Raw genomic sequence first — 19,285 nt, 5'->3', positions numbered from 1 at the left:
CAGGAGCATTTTCCTGCTTTCCCTTTGGCCTCTATCTTTCTCTTTCTGTGTTTTTCTATCCTTCCTCTACCTTGTGCCACCTTTCCGTTTTCAACTGCCATTGATCCTGACCAATGCCCTTGGCAACAGTTGGGAGTGGGTAACTCTCCCCCCAGCGAGTTCCCTTTTTTATTGCTCCCGTCATTCCCATTCACCGTTACAATCAGTGTGACTTATGCGTTCTCCACTCACTTGTCATCTCCCCCCAGCTGCTGTCCTGTGGTGCCTGACAGAGCTGCTCTCACAGCTCTGAACACCTTCAACTTCTTACCTTTCGCATGCATCCAGCTGCTTTTAAACATGCCCCAATCATTCCCGAGTGAACCGCAGCTGCCATCCACCATAATTTCAGGAGGTAAAATGTCCCCATTTTACAGATATTGAAAAACTAAGAGAGCCATTGAAAAATCTAAGCTAAACCCTGAGGTATGTTTTTTGCCTTCGGTGAATTCCACTAGAAAGAGAAGCAGCAAGGAGGGAAGCAGACATGCTGACTCCCCTGTGCGTGCCAAGCACTTCTGGCCAAATACACGAACGTTATTGAATTTATTCCCCACTACAACCCTATGAGACCAATATTATTACTTCTATTGAGGGCACAGAAAAGGAAGCAGTTAGCCTCAGGCTACACAATAAGGTCCCGTTACAGGGATTTGATCACTGAGATGTTTGACTCCAAAGCCCATGATCTTTCATACTGCAGCGTGCGGTTCTGCATTGTTACTTATCTTTTTATATAATCTGGCTGTCTTGTTTCCTGAATAGGACAGAAACAATGCACCATCCATTTTATTAGCTATCGCAGAATTCAGGAAAGAGTCCAACACATTGAAATCACACATGAATTATCTGTAGATTGGCTGTCTTACTGCTGGAACAAGTTAGGTGCTTGGGCAGCTATGTTACATCGCCTCAAGCAAAGAAACAAACAAAGGAAACAATCCACAGCAATAAACACGACACTGAAAAGCAATGATACGATTTCAGTCTGCATCCCAGGCGGAGAGCCACAGCACATTCAAACTGGGTATTTGGTGAGAGTTTAGTTAAGGACGCTTAACAGGAATCAGAAAAGCTGGGTTGACACGAAGGACGGGAAGGTGCAGCCAAGCTCGTATTCATCAGAGATTGGAGCCAGGAGCAAGGATACAGGCAGTCACAAGATACAGGGAGGCAGAAAGATCCAGGGCATGGATTCTGGTGATCCACACCCTTTCTTCCTGGATTGGGCATGCCTTTCCTCCTCCAGGGTGAAAGATGAGGATAGATTACATCTGGAAGCCAAACAGAAATTATCCCTGGACTCATGTATTATGGGAGGAACTAAAGTATGTACTAAGTGGCCAAATCTCACTAAACTCTACTGACTCATAAAGTCAAGTTCAGGACTTTTCCCTCCCCCACAAATGATTAAAAAAAAGACATACTTCCAATTTCATATTAAGGGGATTTGATGACTTTTCACTGTATCCCAACCAAGCGTTTAAAGTCTTTTAGCAAGATCTCCTTAATCCATCCAGTTGCCATTTAAGTATTTTAATTATTATAGAAGTAAACAGCCAGTCCCCTCTTCCAAAACACCATTAATACGTGACAAACTTATGATTCAGTTACTTATCGCCCAGAGCAAGGAGCATGGTTCCCTGACACATAGCTGTTCACATACGATACACAATGTTGCTCTTCCTCTGCAATGATTTAAAGTCAATTAGCAAGTATATATTAAATAATGATGTCATATCCAGGTCTGTCTTAGGTAAAATGGGCTTACCGATATACATGGGGGGAGGGTGGGAGGGACATCATTCCCATTTTCAAGTTTTCGGGAATCTCCAAATATCTTTCTTAAAATGGTAGTTTTATTCAATACATTATTACAAGTTCTGCTGTAATTGGCATTGAAACATTTTAGTCCTTTACAAGAAACATATAATAGGTAGCCTGCCTGCTCTTAAAATCGTCAATCAATAATTGCAATAGGTTTAATTTGCATAAATTTTCATTAGAAATGCAGAATGTATTTTTATGATTCTTAAACCTAGAGGCTATTTCTGGTACAAACACCTTTTTCCAACTAGTCTTTTTCCTGTCATAACTCTCGAGAGAATTTCGAGTCATAGAAGAGATTGGGGATAGACAATATTTATCGAGGATAAACATGACCTCAGGTGACTACCTTTCTAGGCATCATGTGACTGCCTTTTCCCCTTATTAATACTGACGTTTTATCCCTGCTGTTTACCTTTTGAACTTCCAAGTCTTCATTGGTAGAGTTAATTTTTATTTCTACCCTATATGGATGAGAAAGTGTTTTGTAAACTATGGTGTATTTTGTATACAAAGTTAGTTTTTGGCATGATAAACATGAAAATGTCTGATCTCTCTACCTCATGGAAATTCAGATTTTTTGTAGCTGTTCCTCACGTGGTTTGCTTTTGCTCTGCCCTTGATGACCCTGGCGGTATGGTTGGGAGAAGTCAGCAAGCTCCCGGTGAGGTCACGGTGCTTTTAAGAAGGGCTTATGTGAAAAGTCCCTAGAACCAGGACACACTGCTGCCCGCCCATTTCTGGAGACCTGCTAACATGGTAATGAAGGAACTTGGCTGCCCTCAAAGTTAAATGAAAAGCCCTCTTACTTCCTCCATGAAAGATAGAGATATGAAAGCTTCAACTAAACTTTCCCTGGGGGAGTGAGCTCTGTATAGATCAGGAAAAGAAAAAGAAAAAGGGGTGAAAAAAGCTGGAAAGAACAGAAAGTGAATTTAAAAGCCATTTTGCCAGAAATAAATCATTTTTGAACTTTCCCGGGTGGAAGGATTATCAGAAACGATTGTCCGTCTACAATTTTATCTTCCAGGCTCCCATCCTTTCATCCCCTCAACGTCTGGACTTTTTTTTTTTTTTTCCATGTCCAACTATCATTAAACCAACAAAGTCACAGCTGCCACTCTGAGACCTCTGTTTAATGAGAAAATAAACTGAAGGCATTTTGGGGAGGATTTTAAAGAGAATCTCATTAATTTGTTGTTTCAGAAAGCAGTGGCCATTAGCATTCCCTTCATTGCTTCAAACAGCAGAGACGTTTTATGCAATCCAATTCATTCTGCCCTCCGTCTATGGGCAGGGCCCAGGCTGATGTCAGACCTTGCCTTGTCATTCCGACTCTGCGGTTGTGTTTCCTGGAAAACCAAAGGCGTTCATTTTCTTCCATTTGCAAAACTACTGAGGAGCGATTTCATATTTTATTTAAGCTGGAAAATTGCCTTCTTCTGTACAGGGGGCATGGTTGCCTCACTGGGATCCCTCCAGTGACTTGATTTTTCCTCATGACACCCATGTCACCGAGGACCCAGAGATAGGTCCAAACTTTAAGACCTAGATTTATAGTCCTGGTATTGACTCCCTGCTCCCAGGACCACCAAACCCATAGATCCGGACAATCATTTAGTTCCAGTTCCTCTGAAGCAAGGATTTGCCTTGGAAACTTACTAGATAGATGATCTTCGGAGGCAGAAGTAATGAAGAGGAGGCTGTTAGAAGGAGAGGGGAAAGCTGATACAGAGCATAGCGTTGGGCTACTTTTCCCCGGGGGCCATAGCAGTGAAGCCCACGGAGCACCGAGATGCCTGCCACTGAAAGACGGGAGGCCGGGGGCCTCCCCGGTAGAGCGGTATCCCCGCCATGCTACTCCCCCAATGCTTGCAGGCTGCACTTGCTTTGGGGCTGATCTGCCTGCCTTGACTGGAGAGAAAGCAAAACCAAACAACAAACAAAAGCCACAGGAGTGTGAAGAGACCTGTCAGTCCAGCTGTGCTGAAATCGGGGGCTGGCAGGGAAGGGGCACGCCGCTGCTGCAGGGAGCCCGTGGGTGGCTGAGACACATCGGTGGGGGCTGGCGCAGGGCATCGCGGCATTTGAGTTCTCTTTGTTTCTGGCCTCTTTCAGCCAACGGAGCTGCACAGAATCAAATTCAAGGCCACAGTCTTAACATCACCCGTGCACGAGACAACGCGATGTTGACTTCCAGTTGCAGTTGCAAGTCCACAGAATTGTAGACATCATTCGTGGAAAGAAAGCCTTTTTTTTTTTTTTTTTTTTTTTTTTTAACAACACTATGGAGATCTTGGCCTTACACAGCATAATTGTAAAGTAGAAAAAAATCATCTTGATGCCATTAACTTTTTTTTCTTTCTTTCTTTTTAATGTTTCTCATTGATATTTTCTCCCTTTCATTTTAGAAACCTCATTGTGTCAACTTTTCCCAACTTCGTGTCATTTCTTCTTCTCCTCCTTCTCCTCTTCTTTTGCCCCTTCCTCTTACCCTCTCTCCCTTCCCTTCTTGCCCCCCTCCTTCTTCCCCTTATCCTTCTTCAAGGCAAATTTGTAAATTTTAAAATGGAATGTCATCTATTAATACACAATTCTTGATCCTGAGCATATTATAATAAAAAAAAAATGAGCTTTGGAGTCAGACAAGGCTGACTGACTCCAAAGCTCTTTGGGCCAATTATTACTTCTAAAAAAATTTAACATTTCTTTTTTGTTTTCTTTTTTCAGTTCACCCTTATTACACTCCCTAGTAATTCATTGTTTTTAATTGAGTCGATGTGGCTTGTCTTTACACAACAATGTGTTGATTCATTTCGTTGTCCATTGGCATCAACCGCTGTTTACAGTTTGTTTTTTTTTAAATTTTATTTATTTATTCGACAGAGATAGAAACAGCCGGCGAGAGAGGGAACACAAGCAGGGGGAGTGGGAGAAGAAGAAGCAGGCTCCCAGCAGAGGAGCCTGATGTGGGGCTCGATCCCATAACGCCGGGATCACGCCCTGAGCCGAAGGCAGAGGCTTAACCGCTGTGCCACCCAGGCGCCCCTACAGTTTTTGAATATTAAAAGAAACTGCCATGATCTAGTTATTTTAAATTATTTAATTGAAATAACTTTAATAACTAAAGTTATCAATTGAAGATATCTTCCATGCCTGACAGTTAAGAGAATAGTGTTAAGTAAAGCATTAGCCACGGGTGCTTCATTTTGGTCTCTGGATGGCTAATTTGCTCATCGACCCTTAACCTTGCAGGTACGATTCCACTCTGCGATGGCAGGAAGTCTCCAGTTCTCCAAGTGAAGCTCTTTCCCACATCCCATCCTCTTTTTCTCAAATACTTTAAGTGGCGCATTAACCTTTTTCTTTTCCTCCATTGATCAAGAACAGCAAGCCTTATAACTCAAATGTCTCCTCTATTTTGTTATTCTAGCAGCTCGCTTCTTACAGAGACGACGTGTCTGCAGATTTCCTCATTCTGCTCTCTCCTGACACTATGGCACTGAACAGTGCTCAGACACTTTTTAGTGTCTTTCTTCCTCTCACCAAGCTCGCTATTCTAAACTAGAGTCATTGGCTTTGCCTGTTAAATTATATGACTTCCTGGGGAAACTTCATGTTTCATCTGCTCTACAGGAAAGGATAATAAAGATCATTAACTTTCGAAGGCTTACTATGTGACAGACACAGTTCCAAGCACTGTGCACGTCAGGATTCAATTACTCTTCACCACGTCCACGTGAAGTACCCTCTAATTATACCCAGTTTACATATAAGGAAACTGAGGTAAGATAGTGACGAGGTAACTTTCCCAAATACAGATGGCTACGTAGTGAAGAAACAGGGATTTTAACTCAAGCGTACTCAGCCCTCTTAATCGAGCACGGCCACTCTGCCGAAACGTGTGGTACGCTTTCTGTATTTGGGACTTCTTTTAATGGGATGGATTTCTGAGATAAGTGTATATGCCTATTTCTTTGAAGATAGAGTTTTATTTTTTCTTTCCATCCTTTCGTTTTAGATAATATTAAAAAAAGAGGCAACTTTCATCTGCCGTGTTATCCAGCAGTCTTCAGTATTTATTCATTTATTTTCAGTGTGCCAAAGTGATTTTAATTAATTGATTTACTTGTATTGACACACAATTCACATATACTATTACATTAGCTTCAGGTGTGTGACATAGCACTTTGACATTTATGTTCATTACAAAATGATCACCATGATACGTCTGTTGACATTTATGTTCATTACAAAATGATCACCACGATACGTCTGTTTATCATGAAAAGTTATCACACTGTGTTGACTATATTCCCTGTGCTGTACTTTACATCGCTCTGACTCGCTTATTTTGTAATGGGAAGTTTGTACCCCTTAATGCCCTCTATTCCACCCACCTCCGCACCCCTTCTGACACCCACCAGTTTGTTTTCTGTATTTATGAATCCATTTCTGCTTTTTGTTTGCTTGCTTGTTTGTTCATTTGTTTATCAGTATATAAGTATATAAAGTGAAATCATACAGTATTCGTCTTTCTCTGTCTGACTTATTTCACTTAGCAGAGTGCCCTCTAGGTCCATCCTTGTCATAAATAGCAAGGTTTTACCTTTTTATGGCTGAGTAATATTCCATTGTGCATATGTGTATGTACGTGTATATGTGTGTGTGTGTGTGTGCGTGTGTGTGTGTGTGTGCGTGTGCGTGTGTGTGTGTGCGTGTGCGTGTGCGTGCATATATCATCTTCTTTATCCTTTTATCTGTCCGTGGACGCTTAGTTTGCTTCCATATCTCGGTTATATAATGCTACAATGATGGTGGGGGGCATATGTCTTTTTGGATTAGCATTTTCATTTCCCTCAGATAAATACCCAGATGTGAAATTACTGGATTGTATGGTAATTCTATTTTTAATTTTCTGAGGAATCTGCATACTTCTTTATGTAATGGCTGCACCAACTTACATTCCTACCAAACGTGCACAAGTGTTTCCTATTCTTCACGTCCTCGCCAACGTTTGTTATTTCAGAATTTATTTTTAATGGCATCTGGAGCTCAGCGGAAGTCATTTTTAAATTGTTCAGAAGAGGCAGCCAGTTTTTTAACTCTCTAATAGGGACCCATGTATTCTGTTTACAGATATTGGCCGATTAAAGCCCAGCTCAGGAAAGGAAGTGCATGGTTACTATTCCCTGGTGCTTATACTTGGTTCCTACAGCAACAAAATATTGTTGCCCAGAACGTAGCAGAGACCACAATGCAGCAAGAACTCAGAAAAGTCAAACTATCAGATTCAGCCCCTATCTCTCCTGCTTGAATATTTTCTCCAAAACTGGTGGACGACTAGTTGAACTCATTGGGGCATGTGAGGAGAGGTCAAGGAGGGAGGGATCTGAATTGTCTAACTGCAAATTGAACTAGAAAAAAAAAAAGTTCCAACACATATATTCAACATTTAGATACAATATACAATTTCTTCATTTGTGATCTGCAAAATAGGCAAACCAAAAAGAGTATCTGAGAATAGAAATAACTCAAAAGGCCAGAGTTGATGATGGAATTGACCATTATCTTACAACGTCAGCTTTGAGGAGTCTCTTTTCTCTATCGCATGTGGACATTATCTGTCCTGCTCAGATCACAGAAATCATGAAAGTTATATATGACATCAGATGTGCAAAGTCTTCAGAAAAATAAGAGTCACTGTATTTTTTGAAAAATATGTTCTAGTTTACGAAGCATTCTCAGATTATTTCATTATAACTCTGCAAATTAGCCTGTGAGTTAAGGAGAAGCAAAGTAGGGGCACCCCTGGCTTATGTGGCCTCACAGAGATAAAAATGCTGTGTATGAATGCCCGCCTGAATCTCATTTATTTACATTATGTGACCTGCGCCGGAGAGGGGAAGTTTGGAACACAGGTTGAAGTCTACCACAAACCAAACACCCACCATGATGTGGTATCTGGCACCCTTGGCTCCATTTTGCTTTGAGAGAAACTGACCTTTCACAAGGTGACATCAGTTACAAGTGCGCCAAGTGAGTAAGTGGTAAAACCAGCAGGCGAACCGAGGCCTGCTTGAAACTTCGCCATATTTCCACGATATCTTGATTTATGATTTAATTTTTCCTTGCAATAGTAGAATTTAGCTCAGGTGCACTGATCTCCAGACACCAAAGAAATTATCTTTTCCTTCTAAGCTTATCATTGAACTTCATTTTTGGTGTCTTTTGTCACCGTTCATTTTTTAGAGAAAAGGAACCAAACAAGTCAAATTTCCCCCATATTATTTTATCAGAAGGAAACCCAGAATCAAAAAGGATTCAACAAGATAACCCACCAGTAAGCAAAAGAATTTAATAGGGTCCCTTTTGTAGTTTCATTAATGGATGTGGTTTTCCTTTAACTGGCCAGTTCATTTTAGACATGCAGGAAATGTCTAATGCTTCCTTGCATGATAACTGAAGGATCTTTTTCCCCCCTAGTACGTCATGTACTGATGATAAAACTTCTTTAACAGGATAAATCTAATTGATGTGGGGTTAGATGTTGATGTCTCTTACAAACATGAATGCTTGTTTTCTCAAAATATGTTTACTTAACAAGTGATGTAGGAAAGATAACTAGACAGGCTGAAGTTCACATTAGTACACAAATCGACTGCAGTTGAGTGGTCCAGATCCCCCTTGGCTCATGAATCCATGGCTCATACTTTTCTGAAGCATTAGTGACAGAGAGGAGGAAAACCTCCAACGGTCAGGCTGAACACTAACCTTGCTCCCACTTCCCAAAATGTAAGAAGGGGCAAGAGGGATACCACCTCCTGTTTGGAGAGTTGGAATTTCTCAAAGACATGGGTGTGGGGATCGTTAGCCTTAGAAACTTGGAGAAGGGGCTATAGAAAGACAAGGAAAGCTGGAGAGGAAGGAAGCACACAGGTTGTTAAATATCTCTCTGTGGGATAAACTTGGAAGTGGAACCGGGTCACACCCAGTTTGCACTTTGTAAATGAAGTTTTCATTAAACTGTACAATTAAAATAGCATATGGAAAGCATTACTGCGTATTTAAAATTGGCCTTTTTGCAAAGCCATGCCAAAAAGGTTCATAAAAGAGATGCTGATTGTTCCCCAAGTCGGGCAGAGCTATAATACCACTCAAAGCATTACATATTTGGTTTTCATCTTCCATTCAAGTCCTGACCAAGAGCATCGAGAACGATTTTTTCTTAATACCCTTTCGTTTAGAATATGAAGTACAACACAATGGTGTAATTTTCAAAATTGAAGTTGCTCAAGTAATCATTAGCATTAAAATAAGATGTCCTATTTTCCAGGATACATATTTGTAGTTCAAAAAATACACCTTAGGGGCGCCTGGGTGGCACAGCGGTTAAGCGTCTGCCTTCCGCTCAGGGCGTGATCCCGGCGTTATGGGATCGAGCCCCACATCAGGCTCCTCCCCTGGGAGCCTGCTTCTTCCTCTCCCACTCCCCCTGCTTGTGTTCCCTCTCTCGCTGGCTGTCTCTATCTCTGTCAAATAAATAAATAAAATCTTAAAAAAAAAATACACCTTAAGCTAAACCAAATAAGAATGAAAAAAAAATCGTAAATCTGTATATTGTTTTACTTATTGTTTTTTAATTATTTACTTCAGAAATTTCAGTTATGTAAGTTCTATGCTTTGATACACTTCAGACACATGACTATATCACACAGGCAAACCACCATTTACTGGAAACAGCAATTGTCAGCTAAAGTTTTCAAAATCCATGCATAATGGCCCGTTTATGAAGAGTGATGATTTTTATAAGTGTAAGATAGGGCAACTCCACCCTTTTTCTTATGAATGGGATAGGCCACTTGCAAGACTGTGCCCTTAATAGGAATCCACTAACAATTCCAAGATCAACATTTATTATCAAAATATGTGTAAGAGGTGGTAGCTGCAGATTCATCCCTGAATTGATCATCAAAAGCCCGGATTCTAGTCTGTGTACAATACTTATTTTGCTTTGGAGAAAGTCACTTGGCTTTCCTGAACTTCAGTTTTCATGCCCAGAAAAGGAAATTCTTTCTAACCCTGATTAGTCATGGGCATTTTTCATGGTCCAAATAAATAAATGAATAGACCTACTCGATACATTATTATAGTAATAGAAATGCAATCAAAGTTGGAAAAGTATATCCTTTATTCTCCAAACTATATATCTATAATTCTTCATAAATTTCATAGTATTTTGCAGTATTATGGGACAGACACTTACTGACAAAGAATTACACCTTTGCTCTTAGAAACTTACACCTATGAGGATAATGACAAGAACCACGGCCACTGGGCAGGTGCAAGAAACAAAAGGCCTTTGGATATCAAATGTATTTGGTGATGCCATGGATATTACATCAATTTATTCAGCTGAAGACGGAATACCAGAAAGTGGATATCTAAAGTATACTCTGAGGGAAAAAAAAAAGTAAATAATCTTTGCCATTAATACGTAGCAGTACAGTAGGCATATAGAATACTTTTTTAAAAAAGTAGTCTCTATGCCCAATGTGAGGCTTGAACTCATGACCCTAAGATCAAGAGACACATACTCTACTGACTGAGCCAACCAGGCGCCCCTAGAATCCTTCTTCTTAAGCAGATGATTCTGCTGTATAGAGACCTGGGGAGAATGTATAGGGATAGAGTCTAGGATTTCTTCTTTTTAAACAAATGAGTGGAGTATTGGACTAGTGACCGTGAGGGGAGGTCATTACTTCAATGGCTATCAGAAATAGCAACAGATAAAAATGCTTAAAGCTAAAATTCCTAACAAAGGATTATGAATTCCCTGAAGGGCTAAAATTAAGACCAAAAAAAAAAACCCTAAAATTATGATCAAAATAATAGTTAATAGTTGCTGAGCCCTTTCTCAGGAACAAAGAAACCAGGGTTTCATATATATTATCTCTTCTACTCATATCCACTTCTCTACAAGGTCAGTACTATTATCACCCATTGTACAGATGAGGATATTTTTCTCAAGCCTGGGGAATTCACCTCAGGCCAAATAATAAACAACTGAGGTAGGATTTTACTCTAATTCACTGTAGCTTCATGATTTGAGTAATATTATATTATCTCTCTGCTCATACTCTGAAATGATATTTCTGGTTGATCTCTAAGTGATCACAGACTAAAACAGAAGATAGAAGTTTTCTGTAAAATCATGGAAATAGAAACACGTTTTTCACTCCTTGGGTGCTTAAACTCCTCATGAGGCAAAGACAGCTACAGCAGAATAGTGGATTTAGGTATAAGGAGAATACAAAGGGGAAAATTCTCAGGGTTTGCCAGATGAGTGAAGCTCTCCATGAGAAATAAATAAATACATACCTAGAAATCTGAGATCGGAACAGCTAGACAGCAAGGCCAGACTGAGCCCCGACTCTGAAGCCCTAGAGAATGGGCAAACCAGATGTGACAATGCCATTATTCCCAGAAATTACAAGACAGTAAGGGTAGAAGCTATAAGCACGTGACAGAGGACAGGTCTATGTCCATGAAGTCCTAGCGGTTGTTTGATGTCTCCTGGCACATGCAGTGGGACCAGGAAGGGAAAGTTAAATGAAGCAAATGGCAAGAAGCATTTCCAGCTCCCTGCGATTGTCAGGAGGTGAAGGCAAACGTGAGCTGTCCGGTAATCCTCAAGCACACGCATATGGTGACAGGGTTTGGGGGGGGCTTCAGCCTCCCACCGTAGGCGCTTCCCTTGCCTGAGTGAGAAGGGGAACTCAGATTCTACAGATTCAAGCATCTGCTTATTTCTCCAAAAAGCCCATTATTAGCTTTTCATTATTTCCCTGAAGTGCAGATAGGCCAGTGTTTTAATCAAGCACGTGGGGTTGTTACATAGCAGTGCTATTACATGACAAGAGAGAGTGTGAATATAGCTACTTACATGCCACACACACGCATATGTGCCGTTCAAATTTATTAAGAATGATGCCCTTTATTTAATCAGTTTTGTAACTGATCTCGTAATACATTCCAGAGTCATCCACTCTAACACGGGTGACTTCTGCAGGCCAAAAGAGAAAAAGAAAATGTACTTAGTCTCACCAAAAAGGCACTCAGACAATTATAATTTACATTTTATACTTCTAAAAGGTTTTTAACTCTACACAAATTCTGTTCTTTTTTTTTTTTTAAGATTTTTATTTATTTATTTGAGAGAGAGAGAGAGTACGAGCAGGGGGGAGAAGTAGATGGAGCAGCAGACTCCCTGCTGAGCAGGTAGACAAGGAGACTCGAGCCTCCATCCCAGGACCCTGGGATCACGACCTGAGCTGAAGGGAGATGCTTAATTGACTGAGCCACCCCAGCACCCCTGCACACATTCTGTTCTTAAGAGAAAAATCTTTTTTTCTGGGTCAGTAAAGAAAAAGAAACATAGTATTAACTCCCCACATTCAATCCTGGGATCAAAATATTACCATAAAAAGATGCTTTCCCAGCGTTCATGTCAGCTATCCTGTTTGTTTGTTTTTCATTAGGACCAGAGATCATTTGCTGCCGAAGAATTTGAATACTGGAGGCCGTCTGCGGATTGTCTGCAAATGTACATATGTATTGTCCCTAGTTTTAGCACAGCATAGAAAGAATGTGTCTCATTTTCTCTAGCATTCGCCTTTAGGACTAGAATGTCTCTGGGATCATAATGATGATGACGAGTGTTATTATCATAACTATGATTTATTGAGTGTCTGCTATGGGTGAGTTCCTTACCACATATGACTTCTATCCCTCACCAGAATCCGCTATGATTCGAGCCATTATTTCCCTTTTACAAATGAGGACAGTGATACCCAGAGCCATGAAAGAAGTTTCTCAAGCTGAGAAATGGCAGGGTCGGGCCCAGATTTGAACCCAAGCATGGGGAAGTCTGTACCTCTGTGCTTTGCCCTGTGTGGTACACAGTAGCGTGGCTGTGGGATTTCAAGAGTTTCACCCACCTCTCTGAATCTCATTGTGATGAGTGACACAACAGAATTGAACTAATAAATACAATACTTCTTCTAAAAGGAATACAACAGAATCTTACAGTAACACATTCGAACACGACACTCTAAGACGAGCAACAGGAACAACAAAATTATTTCTTTATTTCCGTACGAAAAATTGACTATAGAAAAAAAGAGAGAGAGAGGGAATGGAATTGTCAGTCTGCCCCCATAGCCAAAAGCAGATAGATTACTGTCTCTCTGGTGTCATTTGTATTATTTGGGTTTATTTTGTTTATCGCATATGTTCTCAGAGTATAATATTACTCAAGTGCAAAGTGAAGACAGCCTGGTGTAGCTCATTCATTAATTTTCACAGCAGTTGGTTCTCTGCTGGCATTTAAAATTAACGTAAGGAGAAGTTAAAAAAATTTAGCCTCATTTCAAATCACATAAAGCACTGTGGTTCTCTAGAAATGCCGCAGACTGATTAAATTGAATTAGTGCCAGATAATCACCCAGCAAAAGACAGAAATATTAAACACTATATATTCCAGCCAATTTCAAAGCCCTGCCTTTTAGTGTTTAAATGGTACGTAGTATCAAAGATGACATTCCAGTTAATGCCACGTGATAACGAATACACTGGCACAGAGCTGATAAATAAATGACGCCTCATATTGAGGAATAATTCTGTGGACTGGTCTTGCTAATAAAATTGTAATTTATAACTGTATTTATAAAGAAGCCTTGGAAAGTTTAAACGCTGCTTTGAAATTCGCATCCTCAGAAGGACAAGAAAGTGAGAGAATATTTTTGCCTCATGACCAGGTCAGGAGAGCATCATGAAGAGAGGTACCGTTAAGAAAGTATATTTATTCGTGGACAAATCGATAGCAGCTCTAACTTTGCTTTAGGTTCTCCTATTAGAACAACTGAGAGCCCTTTCACCTTCCAGAATAAGTCAAAATAAATAGTTGTTTTTCTTCTGACCAAGGCAAATCCACGGACAACACAAAATTGGATTTATTTGACAGAACACTTGAATACCAAAGGAGCTCTGCACTTACTTATTGCTCTAAATATTCCAAAACAATTTTCAGTAATATTTATTTTACTGCTCTAGTCCATCTGAACCACCTCTAAGTTTGCTAAAATGCTAGCCATTTGCATACTGGTAATAAATTGTTGATGATGCCCCATAAAATTCTTATGCCATTTTCATACCATTCCCAATTTTCTATCCAATGCCCAATTTCAACTACAGATTTTATATTTTAAGTGATAGTTCTGTTTTTCCTCTTATCTTGGACTTTCAGCTAAGTTACCCTAGATAAGAAGGTGTTATTCTACATAAATACTGAATGATAGAAGACCTTTCACTAGTTCTTGTGCTCAGGTACTCGCGGTTAGGGGACACATTAATGCTTCTAAAATACAACCTCGGGTTACTCAGACTGTATCTACAAAGGCCCAGGGAAGTGAAGTGAAGAGACGATTACCTGGATAATTAAAAACCTCATTTATACTGGAACATAAAGGTCTCTACAGATGTCCAAAGAAGTTAAATGTATTTCGTAAGCTAACCAGTGTCAGAAGTCAACTTGCTCTTTTCCTGGCTAAAGCTGATTCTTAAAAAACCTTCAGTCAAACTCCAGAAGTAATGGCTGGCCTGAATCACTGCAGGAAAATGGTGGGCATACAATGGAGTGGCCATTGCAGCAGTACTTACCATTGTATGTGCGAGGGAGGATGAGTCACAGGAATTTCAGACTCCTAGTTCACACGGGGTGCCAAGACCTGTGAAATGTATGGCCCCTGATACCCTTGAGCCTGCCTGAAGGATGGTCTTGGCCCTCCTTTTCTCTGTCTCTATTTGGTGAATCAGACTGTGATTAATTATGTGGCTATATGACCAGGTCATGGTGCTCACTTGTTTGGCTAAAAACCAGTCTAGATGTTGTTGTGAAGGCATTTTTAAGATATGAGTAACATTTAAACCAGTAGATTTTGAGTAGAGCAGATTACCATCTGTACTGTGGGTGGCCTCATCTGGTCAGTCGAAGGACTTAAGAGAGTCAGGGTCCCCTAAAAAGAAGGCATTTTTCCTTGAGTCGTTCAGATTCAAACTTCAACATCAATTCTTCTTGAATCGCCACTCTCCCATCCTGCCTTGCAGATTTCAGACTTGCTAGCCCCCACAATCATGTGAGCCAATTCCTTAAAAATCTCTCTATATGTTGCTATATATACATGCTTCATGCTCTATTTAGGCATCCCTTGAATGAGGCTGTTACGGGATTGCTGGGTCCTGGTTCCACATAGTTATCAGGTCCTCTGAACTTTCAAGTGATTTTACCCTCCCCAAAAGGCCCGATATCCAGAAGCTCTTCTAATTCTACCATGCTCCCACTCTCTTGGCTAATCTGCTCGCCTTACCCTCGACTGTGAAAAAGTAGTTGTTCTTTTTTTTATAAGATTTTTTTTATTTATTTTAGACAGAGAGAGAGAGAGGTCATGAGTGGGATGTAGGGGCAGAGGAAGAGGAAGAGAAGCAGACTCCCCAGTGAGTGCAGAGCCCACCATGGGGCTCAATCTCACAACCCTCAGATCATAGACCCTGAGATCATGACCCGAGCCGAAACCAAGAGCTGGACCTTCAACCGACTGAACCACCCAGGCATCCCTCAAAAAGTAGTTTCTATCCTATATCCCTGCCCCTGGCCAGAAATTTACTGTACAACTGAACCCTGGCAACTTCTAGCTTAAAGCCCTCCAACATGAGCCTTCCAAAGGGACTTAGAAGATTTTAACCAAGGAAACTTAACCATAGCTAGAATAATACCAGAGCTCATAAGCAAGTATATACATTAGAACCAAACAGTGACCTTGACCTATAATTTTATTGTAATCAACATTTCTGTGGGAGACACGTAATGGCCCACTTATGTTAATTAGCTGAGTATAGACATAATGGTACAACTAGCACTAGACACATATATATGCATATCTTAGAATTAAAAACAAACTTGTTAACCTCCAAGTTAGATAGAGTTACAGAAGTTAGTTTTATAAATGCTGCAAAGACTTCCTCATCTTGAGTTTATCATACGTTAGAAAAGTCAAAAACTTTAGAATAAGAATCTGTAATATAAATAAAAATATGATTTTAAAGAACCCAATTCAGATAAGGGTAATTAATTTTTTAAAAGATTTTATTTAATTATTTTGGTTTTTTTTTATTACGTTAAGCTAGCCACCATATGATTAATTTTTGATGTAGTGTTCAACCGTCTATTAGTTAGTTGTGTGCTCATCACAACACGTGCCCTCCTTAATACCTATCACTGGGTTACCCTATCTTCCCCCACCCCCTCCCCTCTGAAACCCTCAGCTTGTTCCCTGGAGTCCACAGTCTCTCATGGTTTGTCTCCATCTCTGATTTCTCCCCCTTCAGTATTCCCTCTCTTCCTCTATGGTCCTCCATGCTATTCCTTATGTTCCACATATGAGTGAAACCATATGATACTTGTCTTTCTCTACCTGACTTATTTCACTTAGGATAATCCCCTCCAGTTCCATCCATGTTGATACAAATGGTAGGTATTCATCTTTTCTGATGGCTGAGTAATATTCCATTGTATAGAACCAAATCTTTATTCATTCATCTGTTGAAGGATATCTCAACTCCTTCCACACTTTGGTTCTTGTGGATATTGCTGCTATGAACATTGGGGTGCATGTGCCCCTTCTTTTCACTACATCTGTGCTTTCTACTCACTATAAGCTAATGTTGATGATTGAGGCTGCTTATGCTTATTTGCATTTGCTTAAGCTTGAGTAATGTGGAAGGAAAGAAAAATTAGTGAAAAGACACAAAAGTTGATGAAATCATACAAATGAGTAGTAATAATAGCTAAGGGCTTCTCATGGGCCACACTTTTATAAATTTCTAATGCCTGGGCCTCACCCCAAAACCATTAATATGAATCTCTGTGAGGAGGGATTGAAAAGCTATTCGAGTTTTTAAAGGCTCTGTGGGTAGTTCTAATGATCAGAGTATTACACCGTGGAGCTCTGGCGCTTGGAAGCATAGAGCGTGGATGTCAGAAGGTGCTCTCCCCCTAAGAGTAGCATGTGGAAAGGCCACGTACCAGAGGATAGTGAGATCTGGTCATCATGGAGGTGTGTGGATGAAGAGGTTAGCTAAGTGAGATATTTATGGATCATGTCTGATACTCTGATGATGCCTTTCTAACAACAGGTCTGCTTTAGAGACAAAACATCAGAACCTAGATCAAGTCAGGCTAGTCAACAAGCCGTGTAAAAGCGGAAGGGAGAGCTGTGACATTTTTCCCCCTTTGCCTAGTGAGGCAAGGGGGGTTCAGGAGAACACTGGGAAAACTGGATCGCTGCCTCACATACTGACATTTCAGGGTCGGCATCCTCTCTGGAAATAAGCCCCATTCTCATCAAGGCCAAAAATGAACTTGAAACCTTCATGGTGTTGACAAGCTCTTGAATAGGCAGCAAGGATATCCCAGAGAAGTTGCATCCAGGCGGGAGTAAGGGCGTGCTTCCCCTCAGCACGTGCTCTCAAAGTCATTCCTTTCAGCAATATATAGATAGTATCTTGACATAACGTTTAGGATGATAATGAGAAGTTCACTGAAGGGTGAAAAAAGGTCAACTAATTTATCACATGATTGAAACAACAGCCATTGGACCTTGAGACATGTAGAAAAGGAATCCAGAGGGGCTGCCTTTTCAATGCGCTGGCTTTTCCACCGCCCCGTGCGGAGGGCCCACCGGCCCCTCCCCAACTAGCTCCACTTTCAAGATTTCCAACTTGAGGTTAGAAGATGAGTTTTCTCTTCTGGAGATATTCTGATCGATGGTCAATTTAAGAGTTCACTGGGTCTCTGGTATGGCACAGATGGGACGTCTTACAAGGTTTCCTGTCAGAAGGAAACCGGGCAGAGCAAGTGTGTCTGTGCCCCAATGATGGCCGTGGTCTGTGACATTCTTGGCTGGAGGTGCAGGATGAAGGCTTATCCTGAGGTAGCAGCCACCTGCTAGCCGCATTCTACCCGCAAGGAGAGGCCCCCACATGCCATCCAGTACCTTTTGGATGACCTCTCAGAAGAACAGAAACCATACGGGTCTGAGTGAGTTTAGATGCAAACTGGAAAGACTCAGCACCCCTTATGGGACACCTAGAAGGGGAGTGTGGTCATAAATCAAGGAAGTGTCATATCTACAAAATGATTTAAAAACATTAAGGACAGGGGCGCCTGGGTGGTCAGTCAGTTAAGCATCTGCCTTTGGCTCAGGTCATGATCCCGGGGTCCTGGGATCGAGCCCCGAGTGGGGCTCCCTGCTCAGCGGGGAGTTGGCTTCTCCCTCTCCCTCTGCCCCTCCCACCCGCTTGTGCTCTCTCTCTCAAAAAGATAAATAAAATCTTTAAAAAAATTTTAAAAAAATAAAAACATTAAGGACATGTTGATGGTAACTATTATACTGAGAAGAGAAAGTTTCAAAAGAATGTTATTCGTTTATTTATTTATTTATTTATTTTTTGCCACTGCACTTTTGCCTTTTTGTGAACTGATACTGAAAATAAAAGGACCTCGTTATTTATAGATGTTATGGACATCGGATGCAGGTCACCGCTCTGGAATGAAGTTTCCCAGGGTGGGCAAGACAAATGTTTATATCTCTTAAAAGTTATCAGTTCCACAGGAATAAATAAGGAACTTATTTATCCCCGTCTGCTCAATTTCAGGAAAGCATTATATAAAGGAAGTTTACCTGTCCCAAGTACTTGGGAACACCCAAATTTACACAAAATCATCCCCATGAAAAAGGATGAATGCATGTCCACAGACTAACATCAACACCAAGACATAATATACAAATACTGTGATTCTATCGCAATTTGCAAATATATGCAAATATTTAAATCCATTTTCGTAACATTCAATTAGGCAGCACATGTATAAATAGATTCATTCTAATATTTTAAAATTCTAATTAATTGCCATTTGTCCAATCAAATTTTAATGCAAAAATGATTTCTGTGTAATTGCATTACTTGTCAACATTTAATAGTGATGTAGTGTGGTTACTACCCCAGCACAAGACAGATACTAAAGAGAAAAGGATCCTGTCTACAAAGAATTTATCATCTAATTTGGGAATATATGAATCACAGATTAGAAATACCAACTCCAAATCACAAAAGGCACCATCAGAGGAAGACTGAAAATGCACCCAAATGTCAGTGCTAATAGCAAAGGAAGAACTTCTGAGTTCCCATAAAGCAAAAAAGAGAACGTTTATAAAAAGCAGTTATCAGCATTGAATTTACAAAGTGAAAAGATGTACTGCAAGGGAAATAAACATTAATGAGGTGAGGGAAACCGCATTTT

The sequence above is a fragment of the Ursus arctos genome, unplaced genomic scaffold (genome assembly GCF_023065955.2).
Source record: "Ursus arctos isolate Adak ecotype North America unplaced genomic scaffold, UrsArc2.0 scaffold_1, whole genome shotgun sequence".
NCBI classification, from domain to species: Eukaryota; Metazoa; Chordata; class Mammalia; order Carnivora; family Ursidae; genus Ursus; species Ursus arctos.
Note: the sequence above shows the minus strand (reverse complement) of the source record.